Source organism: Schistocerca nitens, chromosome 4, assembly GCF_023898315.1.
Source record: "Schistocerca nitens isolate TAMUIC-IGC-003100 chromosome 4, iqSchNite1.1, whole genome shotgun sequence".
Taxonomy (NCBI): domain Eukaryota; kingdom Metazoa; phylum Arthropoda; class Insecta; order Orthoptera; family Acrididae; genus Schistocerca; species Schistocerca nitens.
Genome location: NC_064617.1, coordinates 323,036,726 through 323,055,165, shown reverse-complemented (window position 1 = coordinate 323,055,165; position 18,440 = coordinate 323,036,726). Strand labels below are relative to the sequence as shown.

The 18,440-nt window shown below is 44.7% G+C and overlaps 1 non-coding gene across 1 annotated transcript; it reads right to left on the bottom strand.

The window, feature by feature from the left end:
• Positions 1-14,876: 14,876 nt before the first annotated feature.
• Positions 14,877-14,950, bottom strand: Trnad-guc (transfer RNA aspartic acid (anticodon GUC)). Its single transcript has one exon. It is a non-coding gene; the product is annotated as a tRNA-Asp (tRNA).
• Between the last annotated feature and the right edge of the window lie 3,490 nt (positions 14,951-18,440).

Here is an 18,440-nt window from a genome sequence, read left to right as displayed (position 1 = left end):
TGTGGTCATCAGTCCCCTAGAACTTAGAACGACTTAAACCTAAGTAACCTAAGGACATCACACACATCCATGCCCGAGGTAGGATTCGAACCTGCGACCGTAGTAGTCGCACGGTTCCGGACTGAGCGCCTGAACCGCTAGACCACCGCGGCCGGCCCGCGAACCTGATGCAGTTCGGAATTCCAGTGTGATGGTCTGGATGGATGTCTGCCTATTACACATTACGACCCTCCTCAACTGTCGGTGGTCTCTGTCAGTCAACAGACGAGGTCGGCCTGTACGCTTTTGTGCTGTACGTGTCCCTTCACGTTTCCAATTCGTTATCACATCGGAAGCAGTGGACCTAGGGAGGTTTAGGAGTGTGGAAATCTCGCGTACAGAGGTATGGCACAAGTGACACCTGACCAAGTTTGAAGTCCGTGAGTTACGCGGAGCGCCCCAGTCTGCCCTCTCACGATATCTAACTACTGATGTAGCTGATATGGCGTACCTGGCAGTAGGTGGCACCACAATGCACCTAATACGAAAAAGTATGTTTTTGGGGGGTACCCGCATACTTTGGTCACATGTTATTGTTGTTGTTGTTGTTGTTGTTGTTGTTGTCTTCAGTCCCGAGACTGGTTTGATGCAGCTCTCCGTGCTACTCCATCCTGTGCAAGTTTCTTCATCTCCCAGTACTTACTGCAACCTACATCCTTCTGAATCTGTTTAGTGTATTCATCTCTTGGTCTCCCTCTACGATTTTTACCCTCCACGCTGCCCTCCAGTGCTAAATTTGTGATCCCTTGATGCCTCAGAACATGTCCTACCAACCGGTCCCTTCTTCTTGCCAAGTTGTGCCACAAACTCCTCTTCTCCCCAATTCTGTTCAATACTACATCATTAGTTATGTGATCTACCCATCTAATCTTCACCATTCTTCTGTAGCACCACATTTCGAAAGCTTCTATGCTCTTCTTGTCTAAACTATTTATCGTACATGTTTCACTTCCATACATGGCTACACTCCATACAAATACTTTCAGAAACGACTTTCTGACACTTAAATTTATACTCGATGTTAACAAATTTCTCTTCTTCAGAAACGCTTTCCTTGCCATTGCCAGTCTACATTTTATATCCTCTCTACTTCGACCATCATCAGCTATTTTGCTCCCCAAATAGCAAAACTCCTTTACCACTTTAAGTGTCTCATTTCCTAATCTAATTCCCTCAGCATCACCCGACTAAATCGACTACATTCCATTATCCTCGTTTTGCTTTTGTTGATGTTCACATAGTGTACAATAATGCCTATATCCCTCTGCAGTATTCTGATAGAGGCCTCTTCGCATGCTGTATGTTGACAGGATGGTAGGTTTGACGTGGAGGGAGATCTAACACTTTATTGCTGAAGAAGGTTTATGGTAATTGTTGTTGGATATCAACGAATTAGGTGGTAGCTGATGCAATACCTTATGAATATATATGAATTTGCCAGTTGTGCATTGAGTAAAGTCGATCGTTGGGCGACAGTATCTAGCAACTGGGACTGCGAGATTTTCCCCCCATACTAGTAGCTCATGTTAGTAGACACTTGAACTATCTGGATGAATTCTGAAATTCCCAGAAAAGACGATGGCGCAAAGTCTTATATTCGATAGTAGGGTGGTAGGGGGGGGGGGTTGGATTGGTTGGTTGGTTGGTTTGGGGAAGGAGACCAGACAGCGTGGTCATCGGTCTCATCGGGTTAGGGAAGGATGGGGAAGGAAGTCGGCCGTGCCCTTTCAGAGGAACCATCCCGGCATTTGCCTGGAGTGATTTAGGGAAATCACGGAAAACCTAAATCAGGATGGCCGGACGCGGGATTGAACCGTCGTCCTTCCGATTGCGAGTCCAGTGTCTAACCACTGCGCCACCTCGCTCGGTGGGGGGTTGGACAAATGGTTCAAATGGCTCTGAGCACTATGGGACTTAACATCTGAGGTCATCAGTCCCCTAGAACTTAGAACTACTTAAACCTAACTAACCTAAGGACATCACACACATCCATACCCGAGGCAGGATTCGAACCTGCGACCGTAGCGGTCGCGCGGTTCCTGACTGAAGCGCCTAGAACCGCTCGGCCACACCGGCCGGCTAGGGGTTGGACAAATCTCCGCATGGCCTCCCGAAAATACCAGAATGAATCCTTTGAAAAGGACACCATCGATTTCCTTCCCCAAGTCCGAGCTTGCGCGTCTCTCTCGAATAACCTCGTCCTGGGTAGGGCACTAAATGTTAATATTCTTTTCTTCCCTGATATTCCTTTCGGTGGGAAACACCTGCTTAGCAACAATTCAGCTTATTTACAGCGTATGTATCTGCTGAGCTGTGTCAGTCTTTACGTATCACATTTACAAGGTAGAATGAAACATTTTGTACAGGTATTCCACTACGGTTGGTAAATGTTTGGAGAGTGTAGAATCGCTAAGTGTTCTTGATGAAATAAACCTTTATTAGTCATCAGTTTCGATCAGCCGATCATCGTGGTAACATATATACTACGAGAGCGTGCTGAAAAGTAATGCTTCCGATTGTTCGATGTGAAAAATCCCACATCAGAAGACTTCATTTCTACATATTTGCAGCACTCTGCCGCTAGAGGAATCCTAATCGTAGCGTATAACAAGGCAGTATGTAACTTAATTTTGTCGGTGCGTGAGAAACAGAGTGCTGTAATAAGGTTTCGAATTCGAAGAGTTCCTCCACACATGAAGCAACCTCTCCTTCAGCACTGCACACGCACGAGCGCTGCGACTTCTGCAACAATCCGACACCTTTGGTTCACCGTTAACGATCGTCCTCCATAAAGTCCCGATTTGGCACCGTACGATTTTCATCTGTTTCATAAAAGAACACCTTCGAGAACTTCACTTTGATAGTGATGAACCTACGCAAACAGCGGTGAGGTTTTGGATCCTTCTTCTTCTTCTTCTTCTTCGTCTTCTTCTTCTTCTTCATCTTGCGTTACGGCCTCTTTAGGACCACGGGTAGCCCCTTCGTGGACTGCATTTTCCTCTTCTTCTCCCAGGACCTCTTCATTCTTTCTTTTCTTCTCTCCCGCTCTTCTTCCGAGATCTTCAGTTTCCGTTTCTCCTGTCGGCTCCACTGGTGACACTCTAATCTTTTCCTGTATTCTTCTCTGTCATTGATCTCCGGCATACTGGTCGGTGTATATTTGTTCCTCAAATTTTCCTTTCCTTCGACCTTGATCCCGAATCCCTGTTGTCCTTTTTGTCCCCGACATGTGTTTTGGTATTCCCATTTCCTCGTTTATTGCTCTCCACTGCCTGATCACTTCAAAAAATGGTTCTGAGCACTATGGGACTTAACATCTGTGGTCATCAGTCCCCTAGAACTTAGAACTACTTGAACCTAACTAACCTAAGGACATCACACACATCCATGCCCGAGGCAGGATTCGAACCTGCGACCGTAGCAGTCCCGCGGTTCCGGACTGAGCGCCTCCTGATCACTTCGTCCAGTGTTATATTGAACAACAATGGTGACAATCCATCTCCAACACTAGTCTTGATCTCAAATTCTTCTGACTGTGTTGTGGATCAGTCAACAAAGTCAAACTTTTACAGTGGGGCTTCAATAAATTGGTATCTTGTTGGGGGAAATGTGTTCGTGGTCAGGGTGACTATGTTGAGAAATTTATAGACATGAAGAATGTTAATAACGTTTCTTTTATCCAAATGGATTTAAGAGTTTTCTCATTAAAAAATTTCGGAGGCATTAGTTTTCAGCGCATATTCGTCCTTACATGACGACTCTAAACCCTTAAAATGTTTGTTCGTGTGCTATAGTTTGTCATGCTAATTCTACGATACATTGAAAATCCGCCTGTATGCAGAGCTCAGTCGTACCCTTTCATCCACAAACTCTCTCTGGGGGTTAGAATAGGCCCGAGGTATTCCTGCCTGTCGTAAGAGGCGACTAAAAGGAGTCTCACACATTTCGGCCGTTGTGTGATGGTCCCTGTTTGACCTCCGAAGAGCAAGCCAATTGGGGAAGACCGCCTTACACGGTGCATCGTGTCCATCATGCTTTGAGATCTTTAGCGCACTTTCTCGTCGTCGGATTGCAGTCCCGTCCATTCTCCATCTCTTGGGCGAGGACACCTTCCTGGGTGCGTTTTCCACTATGCACTATGCAGTGTCACTTCCTGTGCCGATGATGACCATGGACTTCTTGGCACATCATATCCAGTACCTTGTGGTGGGGCCGCCATGTCTCCTGGTGGTTATAGCTCCCTGACAACAAAGGGATCACTCTGCTGATGGCTGCGCCGTTAACTCCCAGCGTATGCCAAGTTTCAAAAATGGCTCTGAGCACTATGTTACTTAAAATTTGAGGTCATCAGTCCCCTAGAACGTAGAACTACTTAAACCTAACTAACGTAAGGCCAGGAGTCCACTACACGCAACAAGCGGCTACACGGGTAGCAGGGGTTGTGTGGCGTGGGCTGGGCGGTTTTTTAGGTTAGATGGCCTTGGGCAAGTACAGAAAGGGCAACAGCCTCAACGGGTACGGGGCAAAGTCAGGACATGCGGGGACCAAGCAGCAATCGGTATTGTAATTGTCAACTGTCGAAGCTGCGTTGGTAAAGTACCGGAACTTCAAGCGCTGATAGAAAGCACCGAAGCTGAAATCGTTATAGGTACAGAAAGCTGGCTGAAGCCAGAGATAAATTCTGCCGAAATTTTTACAAAGGTACAGACGGTGTTTAGAAAGGATAGATTGCATGCAACCGGTGGTGGAGTGTTCGTCGCTGTTAGTAGTAGTTTATCCTGTAGTGAAGTAGAAGTGGATAGTTCCTGTGAATTATTATGGGTGGAGGTTACACTCAACAACCAAGCTAGATTAATAATTGGCTCCTTTTACCGACCTCCCGACTCAGCAGCATTAGTGGCAGAACAACTGAGAGAAAATTTTGAATACATTTCACATAAATTTTCTCAGCATGTTATAGTCTTACGTGGAGATTTCAATTTACCAGATATCGACTGGGACACTCAGATGTTTAGGACGGGTGGTAGGGACAGAGCATCGAGTGACATTATACTGAGTGCACTATCCAAAAATTACCTCGAGCAATTAAACAGAGAACCGACTCATGCAGACAACATCTTGGACCTACTGATAACAAACAGACCCGAACTTTTCGACTCTGTATGTGCAGAACAGGGAATCAGTGATCATAAGGCCGTTGCAGCATCCCTGAATATGGAAGTTAATAGGAATATAAAAAAAAGGGAGGAAGGTTTATCTGTTTAGCAAGAGTAATAGAAGGCAGATTTCAGACTACCTAACAGATCAAAACGAAAATTTCTGTTCCAACACTGACAATGTTGAGTGTTTATGGAAAAAGTTCAAGGCAATCTTAAAATGCGTTTTAGACAGGTACGTGCCGAGTAAAACTGTGAGGGACGGGAAAAACCCACCGTGGTACAACAACAAAGTTAGGAAACTACTGCGAAAGCAAAGAGAGCTTCACTGCAAGTTTAAACGCAGCCAAAACCTCTCAGACAAACAGAAGCTAAACGACGTCAAAGTTAGCGTACGGAGGGCTATGCGTGAAGCCTTCAGTGAATTCGAAAGTAAAATTCTATGTACCGACTTGACAGAAAATCCTAGGAAGTTCTGGTCTTACGTTAAATCAGTAAGTGGCTCGAAACAGCATATCCAGACACTCCGGGATGATGATGGCATTGAAACAGAGGATGACACGCGTAAAGCTGAAATACTAAACACCTTTTTCCAAAGCTGTTTCACAGAGGAAGACCGCACTGCAGTTCCTTCTCTAAATCCTCGCACAAACGAAAAAATGGCTGACATCGAAATAAGTGTCCAAGGAATAGAAAAGCAACTGGAATCACTCAACAGAGGAAAGTCCACTGGACCTGATGGGATACCAATTCGATACTACGCAGAGTACGCGAAAGATCTTGTCCCCCTTCTGACAGCCATGTACCGCAAGTCTCTAGAGGAACGGAGGGTTCCAAATGATTGGAAAAGAGCACAGGTAGTCCCAGTCTTCAAGAAGGGTCGTCGAGCAGATGTGCAAAACTATAGACCTATATCTCTGACGTCGATCTGTTGTAGAATTTTAGAACATGTTTTTTGCTCGAGTATCATGTCGTTTTTGGAAACCCAGAATCTATTATGTAGGAATCAACATGGATTCCGGAAACAGCGATCGTATGAGACCCAACTCGCTTTATTTGTTCATGAGACCCAGAAAATATTAGATACAGGCTCCCAGGTAGATGCTATTTTTCTTGACTTCCGGAAGGCGTTCGATACAGTTCCGCACTGTCGCCTGATAAACAAAGTAAGAGCCTACGGAATATCAGACCAGCTGTGTGGCTGGATTGAAGAGTTTTTAGCAAACAGAACACAGCATGTTGTTATCAATGGAGAGACGTCTACAGACGTTAAAGTAACCTCTGGCGTGCCACAGGGGAGTGTTATGGGACCATTGCTTTTCACAATATATATAAATGACCTAGTAGATAGTGTCGGAAGTTCCATGCGGCTTTTCGCGGATGATGCTGTAGTATACAGAGAAGTTGCAGCATTAGAAAATTGTAGCGAAATGCAGGAAGGTCTGCAGCGGATAGGCACTTGGTGCAGGGAGTGGCAACTGTCCCTTAACATAGACAAATGTAATGTATTGCGAATACATAGAAAGAAGGATCCTTTACTGTATGATTATATGATAGCGGAACAAACACTGGTAGCAGTTACTTCTGTAAAATATCTGAGAGTATGCGTGCGGAACGATTTGAAGTGGAATGATCATATAAAATTAATTGTTGGTAAGGCGGGTACCAGGTTGAGATTCATTGGGAGAGTGCTTAGAAAATGTAGTCCATCAACAAAGGAGGTGGCTTACAAAACACTCGTTCGACCTATACTTGAGTATTGCTCATCAGTGTGGGATCCATACCAGATCGGGTTGACGGAGGAGATAGAGAAGATCCAAAGAAGAGCGGCGCGTTTCGTCACAGGGTTATTTGGTAACCGTGATAGCGTTACGGAGATGTTAAACTCAAGTGGCAGACTCTGCAAGAGAGGGGCTCTGCATCGCGGTGTAGCTTGCTGTCCAGACTTCGAGAGGGTGCGTTTCTGGATGAGGTATCGAATATATTGCTTCCCCCTACTTATACCTCCCGAGGAGATCACGAATGTAAAATTAGAGAGATTAGAGCGCGCACGGAGGCTTTCAGGCAGTCTTTCTTCCCGCGAATCATACACGACTGGAACAGGAAAGGGAGGTAATGACAGTGGCACGTAAAGTGCCCTCCGCCACACACCGTTGGGTGGCTTGCGGAGTATAAATGTAGATGTAGATGTAGATCCATGCCCGAGGCAGGATTCGAACCTGCAACCGTAGCAGTCGCGATGTTTGGGACTGAAGCGCCTAGAACCGCTCGGCTACCGCGGCCGTATGCCAAGGAGCAGATTCCCGTCACCCTGGGGTATCGGGACTACCGACAATAGCCCTCCTGACCCGTTTGCGGAGTGGGAAATCCTCAGTCAGATGATTAAACATCTCTCATCTGACTACAAGCGCCATCTCTTCGTCATCTTCAACCGGATCTGGTGCGATGGCGTCTTTCCATCGCAATGGCGGGAGAGCACCATTGTTCCGATGCTCAAACCCGGCAAAAACCCGCTTAATGTGGATAGCTATCGGCCCATCAGTCTCACCAACTTTGTTTGTAGGCTGCTGGAACATATGATGTGTCGGTGATTGGGTTGGTTCCTGGAGTCACATGGCCTACTGGCTCCATGTCAGGGCGGCTTCCGCCAGGAGCGTTCTACCACTAATAATCTTGTGTCCTTCGAGTCTGCCATCCGAACAGCCTTTTCCAGACGCCAACACCTGGTTGCCGTTTTTTTTTTTTTTTATTTTCGCAAATCGTATGACACCACCTGGCCACATCATATCCTTGCCACATTATATGGGAGGGTTCTCCAAGGCCTGCTCCCGATTTTTATCCAGAATTTCCTGTGGCTCCTTATTTCCGTATCCAAGTTGGTGCCTCCCATAGTTCCCCCCATATCCAGGAGAATGGGGTCCCGCAGGGCTATGTATTGAGTGTATCACTATTTTTAGCGGCCATTAACAGTCTAGCATCAGCTGTAGGGCCGTCCACATCACCCTCTCTGTATGCAGACGACTTCTGCATTTCGTACTGCTCCACCAGTACTGGTGTTGCTCAGCGGCGCCTACAGAGAGCCATCCATAAGGCGCAATCTTGGGCTGTAGCCCACGGCTTCCAGTTTGCGGCCGCTAATTCGTGTGTCATGCACTTCTGTCGGCGTCGTGCCGTTCATCTGGAACCAGAACTTTACCTTAATGATAATCCACTCACTGTTGTGGAGACATGTCGATTCTTAGGACTGGTTTTCGACGCCCAATTGACTTGGCAACCTCATCTTCTTCAGATTAACTGGCAGTGTTGGCAGGACAACACCCTCCATTGCCTGAGCAACGCCAACTGAGGTGCAGATCGCTCTACTCTGCTGCAGCTCTACAAATCCCTTGTTCAATCCCGCCTTGCCTATGGGATTCTGGTTTATGGTTCAGCGGCGCCCTCAGTGATGCGTTTACTCGACCCAGTGCACCACTGTGGCGTTCGCCTAGTGACGGGAGCTTTTAGTACGGGTCCAGTGACCAGTGTCCTGGTGGAGGCGGGAGTCCCTCCATTGCAGATCCGACATGCACAACTGCTCGCCAGTTACATTGCACACATTCGTACTTCTCCTGAGCATCTTCGTTTTCCACCCGTGGCAGTTCATCTCCCGCATCGGCGGCCCAGGTCAGGGCTAGCGATTGCGGTTCGCCTACGATCTCTTCTGTCTGAACTGGATTCCTTCCCTTTACCACCTCCCATTCAGGTCCGTCCGCATACACCTCCATCGTGTACACCTAGACCTTTCGCAAGACCCCAAGGACTCAGTTACTCCTGCCACTCTCTGCTGTCAGTTCCTCTCGATTCTTGACGTGTTCTGGGGCTCTGAAGTGGTTTACACCGACGGCTCGATGGCTGATGGTCATATTCGCTTCGCCTACGTCCACAGAGGCCAATTTGAACAGTATTTCTTTCCCGATGGCTGCAGTGTATTCACTGCAGAGCTGGTGGTCATCTCTCGTGACTTCAGTATATCCGTTCATGTCCCAGGGAATCGTTTCTTCTGTGTACTGACTCCTTGAGCAGCCTACAAGCTATCGACCAGTGCTACCCTCGCCATCCAGGAGTCCATCTATGCCCTGGACTGGTCCCGTCATTCAGTAATGTATGTGTGGACCCCAGGACACGTCGGCATCCCAAGAAATGAACTGACCGAAAGGCTGGCCAAACAGGCTACGCGAAAAACCGCTTCTGGAGATGGGCATCTCTGAACCCGACCTGCGTTCTGACTTGCGCCGTAGGGTTTTTCGGCTTCGGGAGATGAAATGGCATAACAGTATACACAACAAACTGCATGTCATTAAGGAGGCTACGAATATGTGGAAGTCTTCCATGTGGGCCTCTCGCGGTGAATCAGTAGTCCTCTTCCGGCTCCGCATTGGCCACGATTGGGCGACCCACGGTTACCTCCTCCGCCATGAAGACCCGCCTGAGAGTCGGTGAGGCGCCCGGTTGCCAGTGGCCCATATTCTGGTGCAGTTTCCCACTTTGACTGCCCAGCGACGAAATCTTGGGTTATCGGACTCGTTGCCGCTAATTTTAAATGACAACGCCTCATCGCCTGATTTACTGCTTCTAGGGTGGAGGTTTTAATGTGTTGCAGAGTGGCTGGCTTCTTTTTTATTCTCATGGCCAGCCACCTATGGTAACCCGCTTTTTTGTGTTAATCTCTTCATCCCGTTTCTTGCGTTTCGTGGTTTTCTTGTCCCCTTTTGTCCATTTACATGTTTATTGCCCTTCATCGTTCTTGTGATTTTTCCTTTCATTCAGTTTTAAGTTGCCAGTCTCGTTTGTTTTATTCTCACTTGTGGCATTATTTTATTCGGAACAAGGGTCTGATGACCTCGTAGTTTGGTCCCTTTCCCCCTCTGTTTATCCAACCAACCTTCTCTGAGCGAAGCTGGTACCATCGAGTGTGCCCGCACAGATCACACCATTCTACAACTCTTCCTTCTCCCCACATTTGGCAGTAACTATTAACTCAGCATTCTTCTCGATGCAACGTTTCAGGGCTCCACGTTCAAGAATCGTATTTGTTAGTGCAGTGGCCTCTACACGCTAGTCTGTCCTGTGCGAGTCTAGTAACTACCGCATGCAACATCGACATTCACATACATACTCCGCAAAAGACAGTTACGGTGTGTCGCGGAGAGTTCCCTGTACCAGTACCAGTCATTTTCTTTCCTGTTCTACTCCCAAAAAGAAAGAAGGAAAAACGACTGTCCATATGCCTCCCTATGAGGCCTAATTTGTCGTATCTTCGTGGTCCCTATGCGAAATGTATGTTGGCGGCAGTAGAGTCGTTCTGCGGTCAGCTTAAAATGCCAGTCATCTAAATTTTCTCAAAAATGTTCCATGGAAAGAACGTCGCCTTCCCTTCCGTTTGAGTTGCTGAAGGCTCTCCGTAACGCGTGAGTGTTGTTCGAACCTATCGGTAACACATCTAGCATCCATTTTAAAATTGCTTACTTCCTCCACAATTTTTATCTGACGTACTTTCTCCCCACTAGCCAATTCACGATTCACTCATGCCTCATGATGTGTTCTGCGAATCGATAGCGTCTGTTAGAAAAGTTCGGCCATAAATTCCTTTCTCTCCGTGATTCGATTAGTACCTTCTCATAGGTATTCCATCAACCTATCTAATCTTCAAGAATTTCTTCTCTCGTCCTCGTTCCATTTCCCTTCAAAGTTTCACTCCGGACAAGTGCCTAACAGTAGAATTTATATTCAGTGTCAACAAAGGTTTTTAGAATGTTTTTCTTGCTTTTACTAGTCTTAAATTCACGACGGTCATTTCTAAAGTTCATACATTGCGCGTGCCCGACCTTAATGGTGGCGTGATCAAGCTGGAATTTGTGTCAGCTGTCAGCGAGTCTTTACGCGTGACGGTAGTATATGTGCTCGCTGGTTCGCGTGGCTGTGTCGTGATTAATTCAGTTTTAAAATGGAAGCTGAAACCGAGTCAGGTCTTATTACGCGCACTGACCAGCGTTCCTACATCAATGTCGAGCCCCTACGTGGAAATAACTTACGGAAATTGGGAACAGTGTAGTGCAGTGTTTGTCTAACGTTTTCGCTCAAGAGTCAATACTGACATTCTGTGACTGGTCTTTAGACCGCAAATCTCCCGGTCTTATTATTACTTGGTAACCTGCGTGAGCTTCCAAAGGACTAACTACATTAAAGGCGCGAAAATTTAGTCACCGGCCCTAAAGAAGTGATCCTTAAAAGTTGACACAATTCGAAACACTTCCTGTCGATTGATTTGTGTTTCAAATTTCAGCCACCGTCAGGGACCCAAAAGTTGCGACACTATAATTGCCTGACGAAGCGTTGTCTGTGTTAGGGGTTAATTAATTGATTGATTAATAACAGGAGCTGTGCTTATATTTAAATGCTTTATGCAATATGAGACACGATCACAAATGTTTACTAAATGTTTAATGCCATTTTTCTCCTATTGAATGTGTTACATAACTAGAGCCTTAATATAACTTCATATTCCTTGCTACAGAAACGAAAAGCATTTGAAGATGACAGTCTGTAACGCGCATTCACGAATCCATGTTACTTCCATTTGCAAGTTATACCATAGCAGCTGATCGGTACGAGTAACGTGTGTCCATGATTTGTCAGGACTGGAAGACAAACAGCAAAACATTCCCACTCCCACATATTAACCCTACAGTGGGCGCACTACTTAACCCTTTGTCCTGATGTAAGGGCCCAACTGTGCTTAGCACACGGCCAAAATCGTCAGCACTTCATAAAATATTACTGCCTGTGTTTTTTATTGAAAGGGAAAACTACGCTCTTAAGAATCTCTTAACGCTAATAGACGTTACTGAAATCGGCTGCTGATTGCTAGATGCATTTTACAGTACAAAGTGCGTCTGAAGAGTGCAGTGAATAACTTCAGAAAATAAAGGAAACAGCAATTGCAAGTAAACTATCTTTACTGGCCTTCGAAGTGACCCCCATTAACTAGAACACACTTCTGAGATCGGTTGTAAAGCTGTAAGAAACTGTAAGCAAACGCTTCTTGCGGAATCGCTCGAAGCATGGTGGTGACGCGTTGTTTGATATCCACCACGTCTGCCTGCTCAACTTTCTCGCTCAACGCAATGCGACTGCTTTTAACACCATTATTCTCCAGATTTGGCGCCGACTGATTTCTTTTTGTTTCTGCGCCTTAAATTAGCTCTGAAAGCCTTACGTTTCGCGCACATTGCGGGTGGAACGATGTTTCGAACGATTCCACAAGAAGCGTTTGCTGACGGTTCCGAACAGCCTTACAAGCGATATCAGAAGTCTGTTCAAGCTAATTGTGACTACTTTGAAGGTCAATAAAGCTATCTTGTTTGTAACTCGTGTTTATTTTCTGAGACCATTCAATGAACTTATGAGACGCACATTGTATGGCTGAGAACCGCGGGCCGTACGAGCAGTTGGTTCGGGGCGCAGTTTGACGACCTCTGGTATCGTGGATCGTAGCACAGTATCACGGGGTCAACTCGTTTCCACGACGGACAGGTAGTCTAACCACTGAAGACAACCCAGGAGGCGGAAGGCCATCAACTGTAAAGCTACAACTATCAGGTTATTTTTAATGACATTTTGAGAAATGATATCAAATCAGACACCTTTCAGTCGTCTAAATTATTTACTTGGGCTACCAGTTTCGGCGATTTATTACACCATCTTCGGATCTTCGGGCCCCCTCACCGACTTGTAGGAAGATTCCAACCTCTCAGAATAGGAACCAACATTCAAAGACTGTTATCTGTAGGTTTTTGAGACAGCGATCTCTTCAAACATGTTTGTTGAAGGCCTGTAAAGGCATTTTGCAAAACAATTTCCTTCAACTCTATCTCACATTGTGCAGAACTTTTGAAGTGATCCTCGTATATTCTCTCTACTTCGGCCATCACCAGTTATTTTGCTCCTCAAATAGCACGATTCATCTTCTACTTTGCGTGTCTTATTTAGTTGTTGCTTCCCTAAACATCGCTTGATTTAATTCGACTACAATCCGTTACCCTTGTTTTTTTTTCGTTGGAGTTCATCTTCTTTTTAAAACGTATGCAATTCCATTAATCTGGCATTTGGTCTACGTCTGGCAACTGATATCTTTTCTCTTGTAAGATGGTGAAAATTCAAAATCAAACCCAAGATTACTATAACTGACAAGGGAACGGAGCTACGAGCCCAAGAAAACATTTTTTTTCTCCAACGAATACTTCTATACGACTACTTTGTTCGGGGAACACCATTCATAACCTGATGTCCTGAAGCGAAAATAAAGAAACTGCAGAACATCCCAAAGAAGCCGGTCTGCATCAAGTCGCAAATTATGATACTTTCAAGTAATTTTAAAAAATTACAGTTTGTAAAACATATTGTAGCGCCCTTCGTCCACTGGAGACACTGACACAGTATTCTTTTCATACGGGCCACTGTGTTATTCTGCAAATGTTGTCTGTATAATCTTCAATAGATAATCTTTATGCGTTCCATAAGCGTTAACCATTATCCGTAAAAAGTCCAAAAGGCTTCTGCTATCCTTGTATCAGGCGTTCTTAGTTAAATCAGGAGGCATGTAATCACTGCTCCTGCTTGCAATAGACTATTCGTGCAGGGTTATAGGCCCGTGTCGCTGCTGCAGGATTCCAAAGATCATTCTAAGCTGAAAAGCATATGAAATTCTTGGAGGAAAACAGGCGTTTTTGAAAAAGCCTGCAAGGATTCGGTAAAAACCACTAGTGTGAAACACAGGTAGCTTTATTCACACGCAACGTCTTGAAAACAATAGATGTAGGCGAACAGGTGAATACCATCTTTCTAGACTCCTGCAAGACCTTTGGCACTGTGCCACATCGTCAGCTACTAACCAAGTCATGAATGTGTGATTTTTCGCAATTATGTAATTAGCTGGAGCAATATTTGATTGTTTTCTAATCAAGTGGTACACTACAAAACCACGAGATGCCACCACCAGACAGCCACAGCCTCTCACTTGGTGCTCACAACGAGAGGTCACCAGTGATGAGATCGACTTTCTGATGCCATCTAAACGCTGATGTAGGTTAAGGTCCCAAGTATCACATCCTGCAGCCATTCACCCTCGTGGGTCCTCGTTTGTGATTAATTAACGAAAAAAGTTTCGTCATTGTGCGTAATATTCAACACGTTGAGAAAGAAGTATTGTATATACTGGTAGCATGGTGTAATGAGTGAGGTAAGGACCTCGCGTGTAGAATGTTGTGCGTTTGAATGCCGTCAGGTGCATCATATTTTTATATCTTTATCGAAATGACTTAGATGATCATTCGTATTCAATTAATTGGTTTAAATGTAACTTCTTGTTTCTATTCCTTTGTTATATCATTGTAATCATCATATCAACTTCTGCATTTCTTCGTGTCAACCTTTTTCTGCCTGAAATTTTCGTTCATGTGATTTTAATTTATTGTATGTATTGATGATGATGATGTCGTGTGGCGACGGCCTCCTGTCGGGTAGGCCGTTCACCTGGCGCAAGTCTTTCGATTTGACGCCACTTCGGCGACTTACGCGTCGATGGGGATGAAATGATGATGATTAGGACAACACAACACCTAGTCCCAGAGCGGAGAAAATCTCTGACCCAGCCGGGAATCGAACCCGGGCCCTTAGGATTGACAGTCCGTCGCGCTGACCACTCAGCTACCGGGGCCGGACATTATCTGTATTAACTTCGGTTTATTCATTTCATCAACGCTTTTTCGTCGACCATGTCATTCCATTCATTATTTCTATTCCTCAATTTGCTTGAATTACGTTTTACTTACAATCCCTTCTTCCATCTGCGTTATTTTGTCCATAGTGCAGTAGGGATTTAGACTATCGTTTAAGCATCTGTATGATGATTATCATCCAAAAAATCTAGTAACGAAAAAGATATTTTTGACACCACTGCACAATCAATATAAATATATTATTTCGCCTTTTCTTTTTAACCAATAGATCGGCATTTTCAAATATTTAAATATTACAATAGGTAAATACAATTAAAACACTTTCAAAAAAAATCTGAATGGAAAGAAAATGATGTAAAGAAAAATTAAAACAAATGAAAAAGTTCATACAGGATTAACATAATGTGACAAACGAATAGGAATAAAAAGTTACCTTTAAACCAATTAATTAAATAAATATATTCGTGAAAGACATATCGATAATGATTTGAAAAGAAATGAAATCTAATACACTAGACAAGATTCGAGCCCACAACCTTTTGCATTTTATGTCCTTATACCATCCATTACACCATCCAACCAATCTACACGTTATTGCTTTTGAATGGTACTGAGCATCAAGCAAACTTCCAAATTTTGCTTTCGTCAATTACTCGCAAATGGCCGGCCGTTGTGGCCGAGCGGTTCTAGGCGCTTCAGTCCAGAACCGCGCAACTGCTACGGTCGCAGGTTCGAATCCTACCTCGGGCATGGATGTGTGTGATGTCCTTAGGTTAGTTAGGTTTAAGCAGTTCTAAGTCTAAGGGACTGATGAAATCAGCTGTTAAGTCACATAGCGCTTAGAGACATTTTGAACTCTAAATTAAGGCCCACCAAGGCGTATGGGTGCTCGATGTGATACCTGAGATCTTAGCCTACATCACCATATAGATGGTTTCAAAAAGTCGATCCCACCACTAGAGACCTCTCTTCGTCAGTTCTGAGCAGCAGTTTCCAGATGGTGCTCAGAAAACCGGACCTGTTTCTGCTTCCGCGCCAGATCCTTCAGCACGTCTTACTCGTCCGATAATAGTGTGGATAACTCCTTAGGGAAGTGCTGTCGACCGTGGACTACATTGGTTCCGTCTTGTACTGGCGAACATGGAGATTCTTCTACAGACAAGGACAAAACACGACGTGCCACGGACACACACACATTTACTAACTATCAAGTTCACAGTTCAGCACAGGGCCAGCATCCAGCTCAGTATAGTTCCTGAAAGAATACATTCTGACTGAGCATTCGCCATTAATAGAGTAATAGGACAGACAAGAGTGTCTACAGTAGCAGTTCCAGTTATAGTGACAGTATCATAGACTACTAACAGACAGCAAAGTTAATAGATTTTATTGTATTAGATTAAGGACATCTAGTGCCACACTTCAAAGGGTATCAAAGTGCCATTTTGTAACACACTTTTATCCCGATATACCACCGCTATCCATAGCGTCTCCAGATATGCATTTGTGGTCACCGGAGCTTAGTTCGAAGTGGGACTCATCATTGTTGGCCATTATACTCCGGTGAACGGATATCCAGGCCGAAGGCGTGTCTGTAGACGCCCCGGACAGTAATGGGGTACCAACTTGCCTCTTGCCCATCATACGGCCCGGCAGCCAGGACGCTGATGGTCGGGGGGGGGGGGGGGGGCATTTTTCATAGCAGGACCGCTCCAGTTGTCATCCGCGGCATTCTTACAGCAGAGATAATGCCCGCTCTCACACGGCGAGAGCTCCTATTGCCTGTTCATACTTGCCAAACCCTAGTTTGGCCAGCAACACCGCCGGATCTCTCCTCAGTTGAGAGCGTTTGGCAGAGCCCTCAAGCATGCCTGTGATTTTGACGATCTACTGGCACGATATTCGTCAGCAGGATATTCAACAACTCAATCAATCAACGCCAAGCCGAATAACTGCTTGCATAAGGGCCAGAGGTAAACCAACATGTTTCTGACTTACTCAGTTTGTGAAGCTCTTTCTTTTGAATAAATCATCGAACTTTTTTCTGAAATTGTTATCATGTGTTTGTCTGTACAAGTCCATTACACATGAACTAATGAAATTCATACGTGTAGTGCTGACGATTCCGGTAACATCCTGCACCGCTGAGCGATCGTTTTCTTGTCTGCGGATGGTGAAAACGTATCTTCGTTCTATAACGAGGCACGATCGTCTCAATGCCATTGCCCTTCTCAACGCCCATAGAGATGAATCGATGAAACTCGACCTTGATGCCATATGTGACGAGTTCATATGCAGGAATGATCTGAGGAGCAGTACATTTGCCATCAAAAATTAAGCTATGTTTCTTCAACTTTATTTACGTATTTGTTTTGTACCACTACTGACCTATACTCCGACTGAAATGACGTGATTGACGTTTCAGCGAGTCGAAGGGTAGGGGCTAGTCGCCAGCCAATCGTAGTTTGCAATATTTTCAGCAGTTTGCATTTTTCATTATCTTCACAATCTTTCTTTGTTTCTTGAAAGTTGTTATGCTGTGAGGGGCATTTCCCAAGCATATGATGTCATAACTCAAAAGGGAAAGGATGCGTCCATAATACACCTCTCTCCTTCAGCACTTGTGTTGTTCCATACAATTTTCATAGCATATGTCATTTTAGATAGCTTATAATTTAAGAATGTGATGTGGGAATTCAATTTCAGATTGTCTTGTAAGTAAACAAAGCAATTTTGTTTCAGTGACACTTAATTTTTTCGTTTTCCAAAGAAATATTTGGTTTTAATGGATTTTTAATTTTGCTGTGTGTGGAATTTTATAGTGGCGTTTTTTTTTTTAAAAAAAAAGGGTTAATCAGTAGCTTACTCCTCATATGTGACTTCAGCATACAGACTAAGAGCCTTTCTATTTCCACCTTCAATCAGTACACTGGTGTCATTGTCATCTGCAAATAGGACTAGTTTAGAGTGTCGAACATGTAGATGGAAACGCAAAGTTATCTGTCAAATGTAGTACCTAATAAAATGATTCTTGCCCCCCCCCCCAAAAAAAAATATTTTAAAGTCGGCGCCTCTGCTTCATCGGACAGCATCAGCCGCACTCCCGTCGCGATTATGAGAAAAATATTAGAAAGATTAAGGTGCTTGCAGTGGTATTTACACAGAATACGGAAGGAAATTGATAATATTGATACTACGTAACCTGTACCGTGCACTGTACAGCGTTCTGCCGAGTATTTGCATGTAAGTGTCGGGAAAAACCATTGTGGAAAACTTCAACAATCTCTACAACCTACAGGATCATTAATCCAGTATTCATCGATTTGATTCCGAAGAGAGGGAATGAGTTAATTCATGTCCTTCACAAAGGAACCAATCTGTCATTTAAACTGTCAACTTAAACGACGGAAAATCGAAATCTATGCTCGGATGGAGCCTGGAACCTCTATGCATGTGAATTCTGGACATC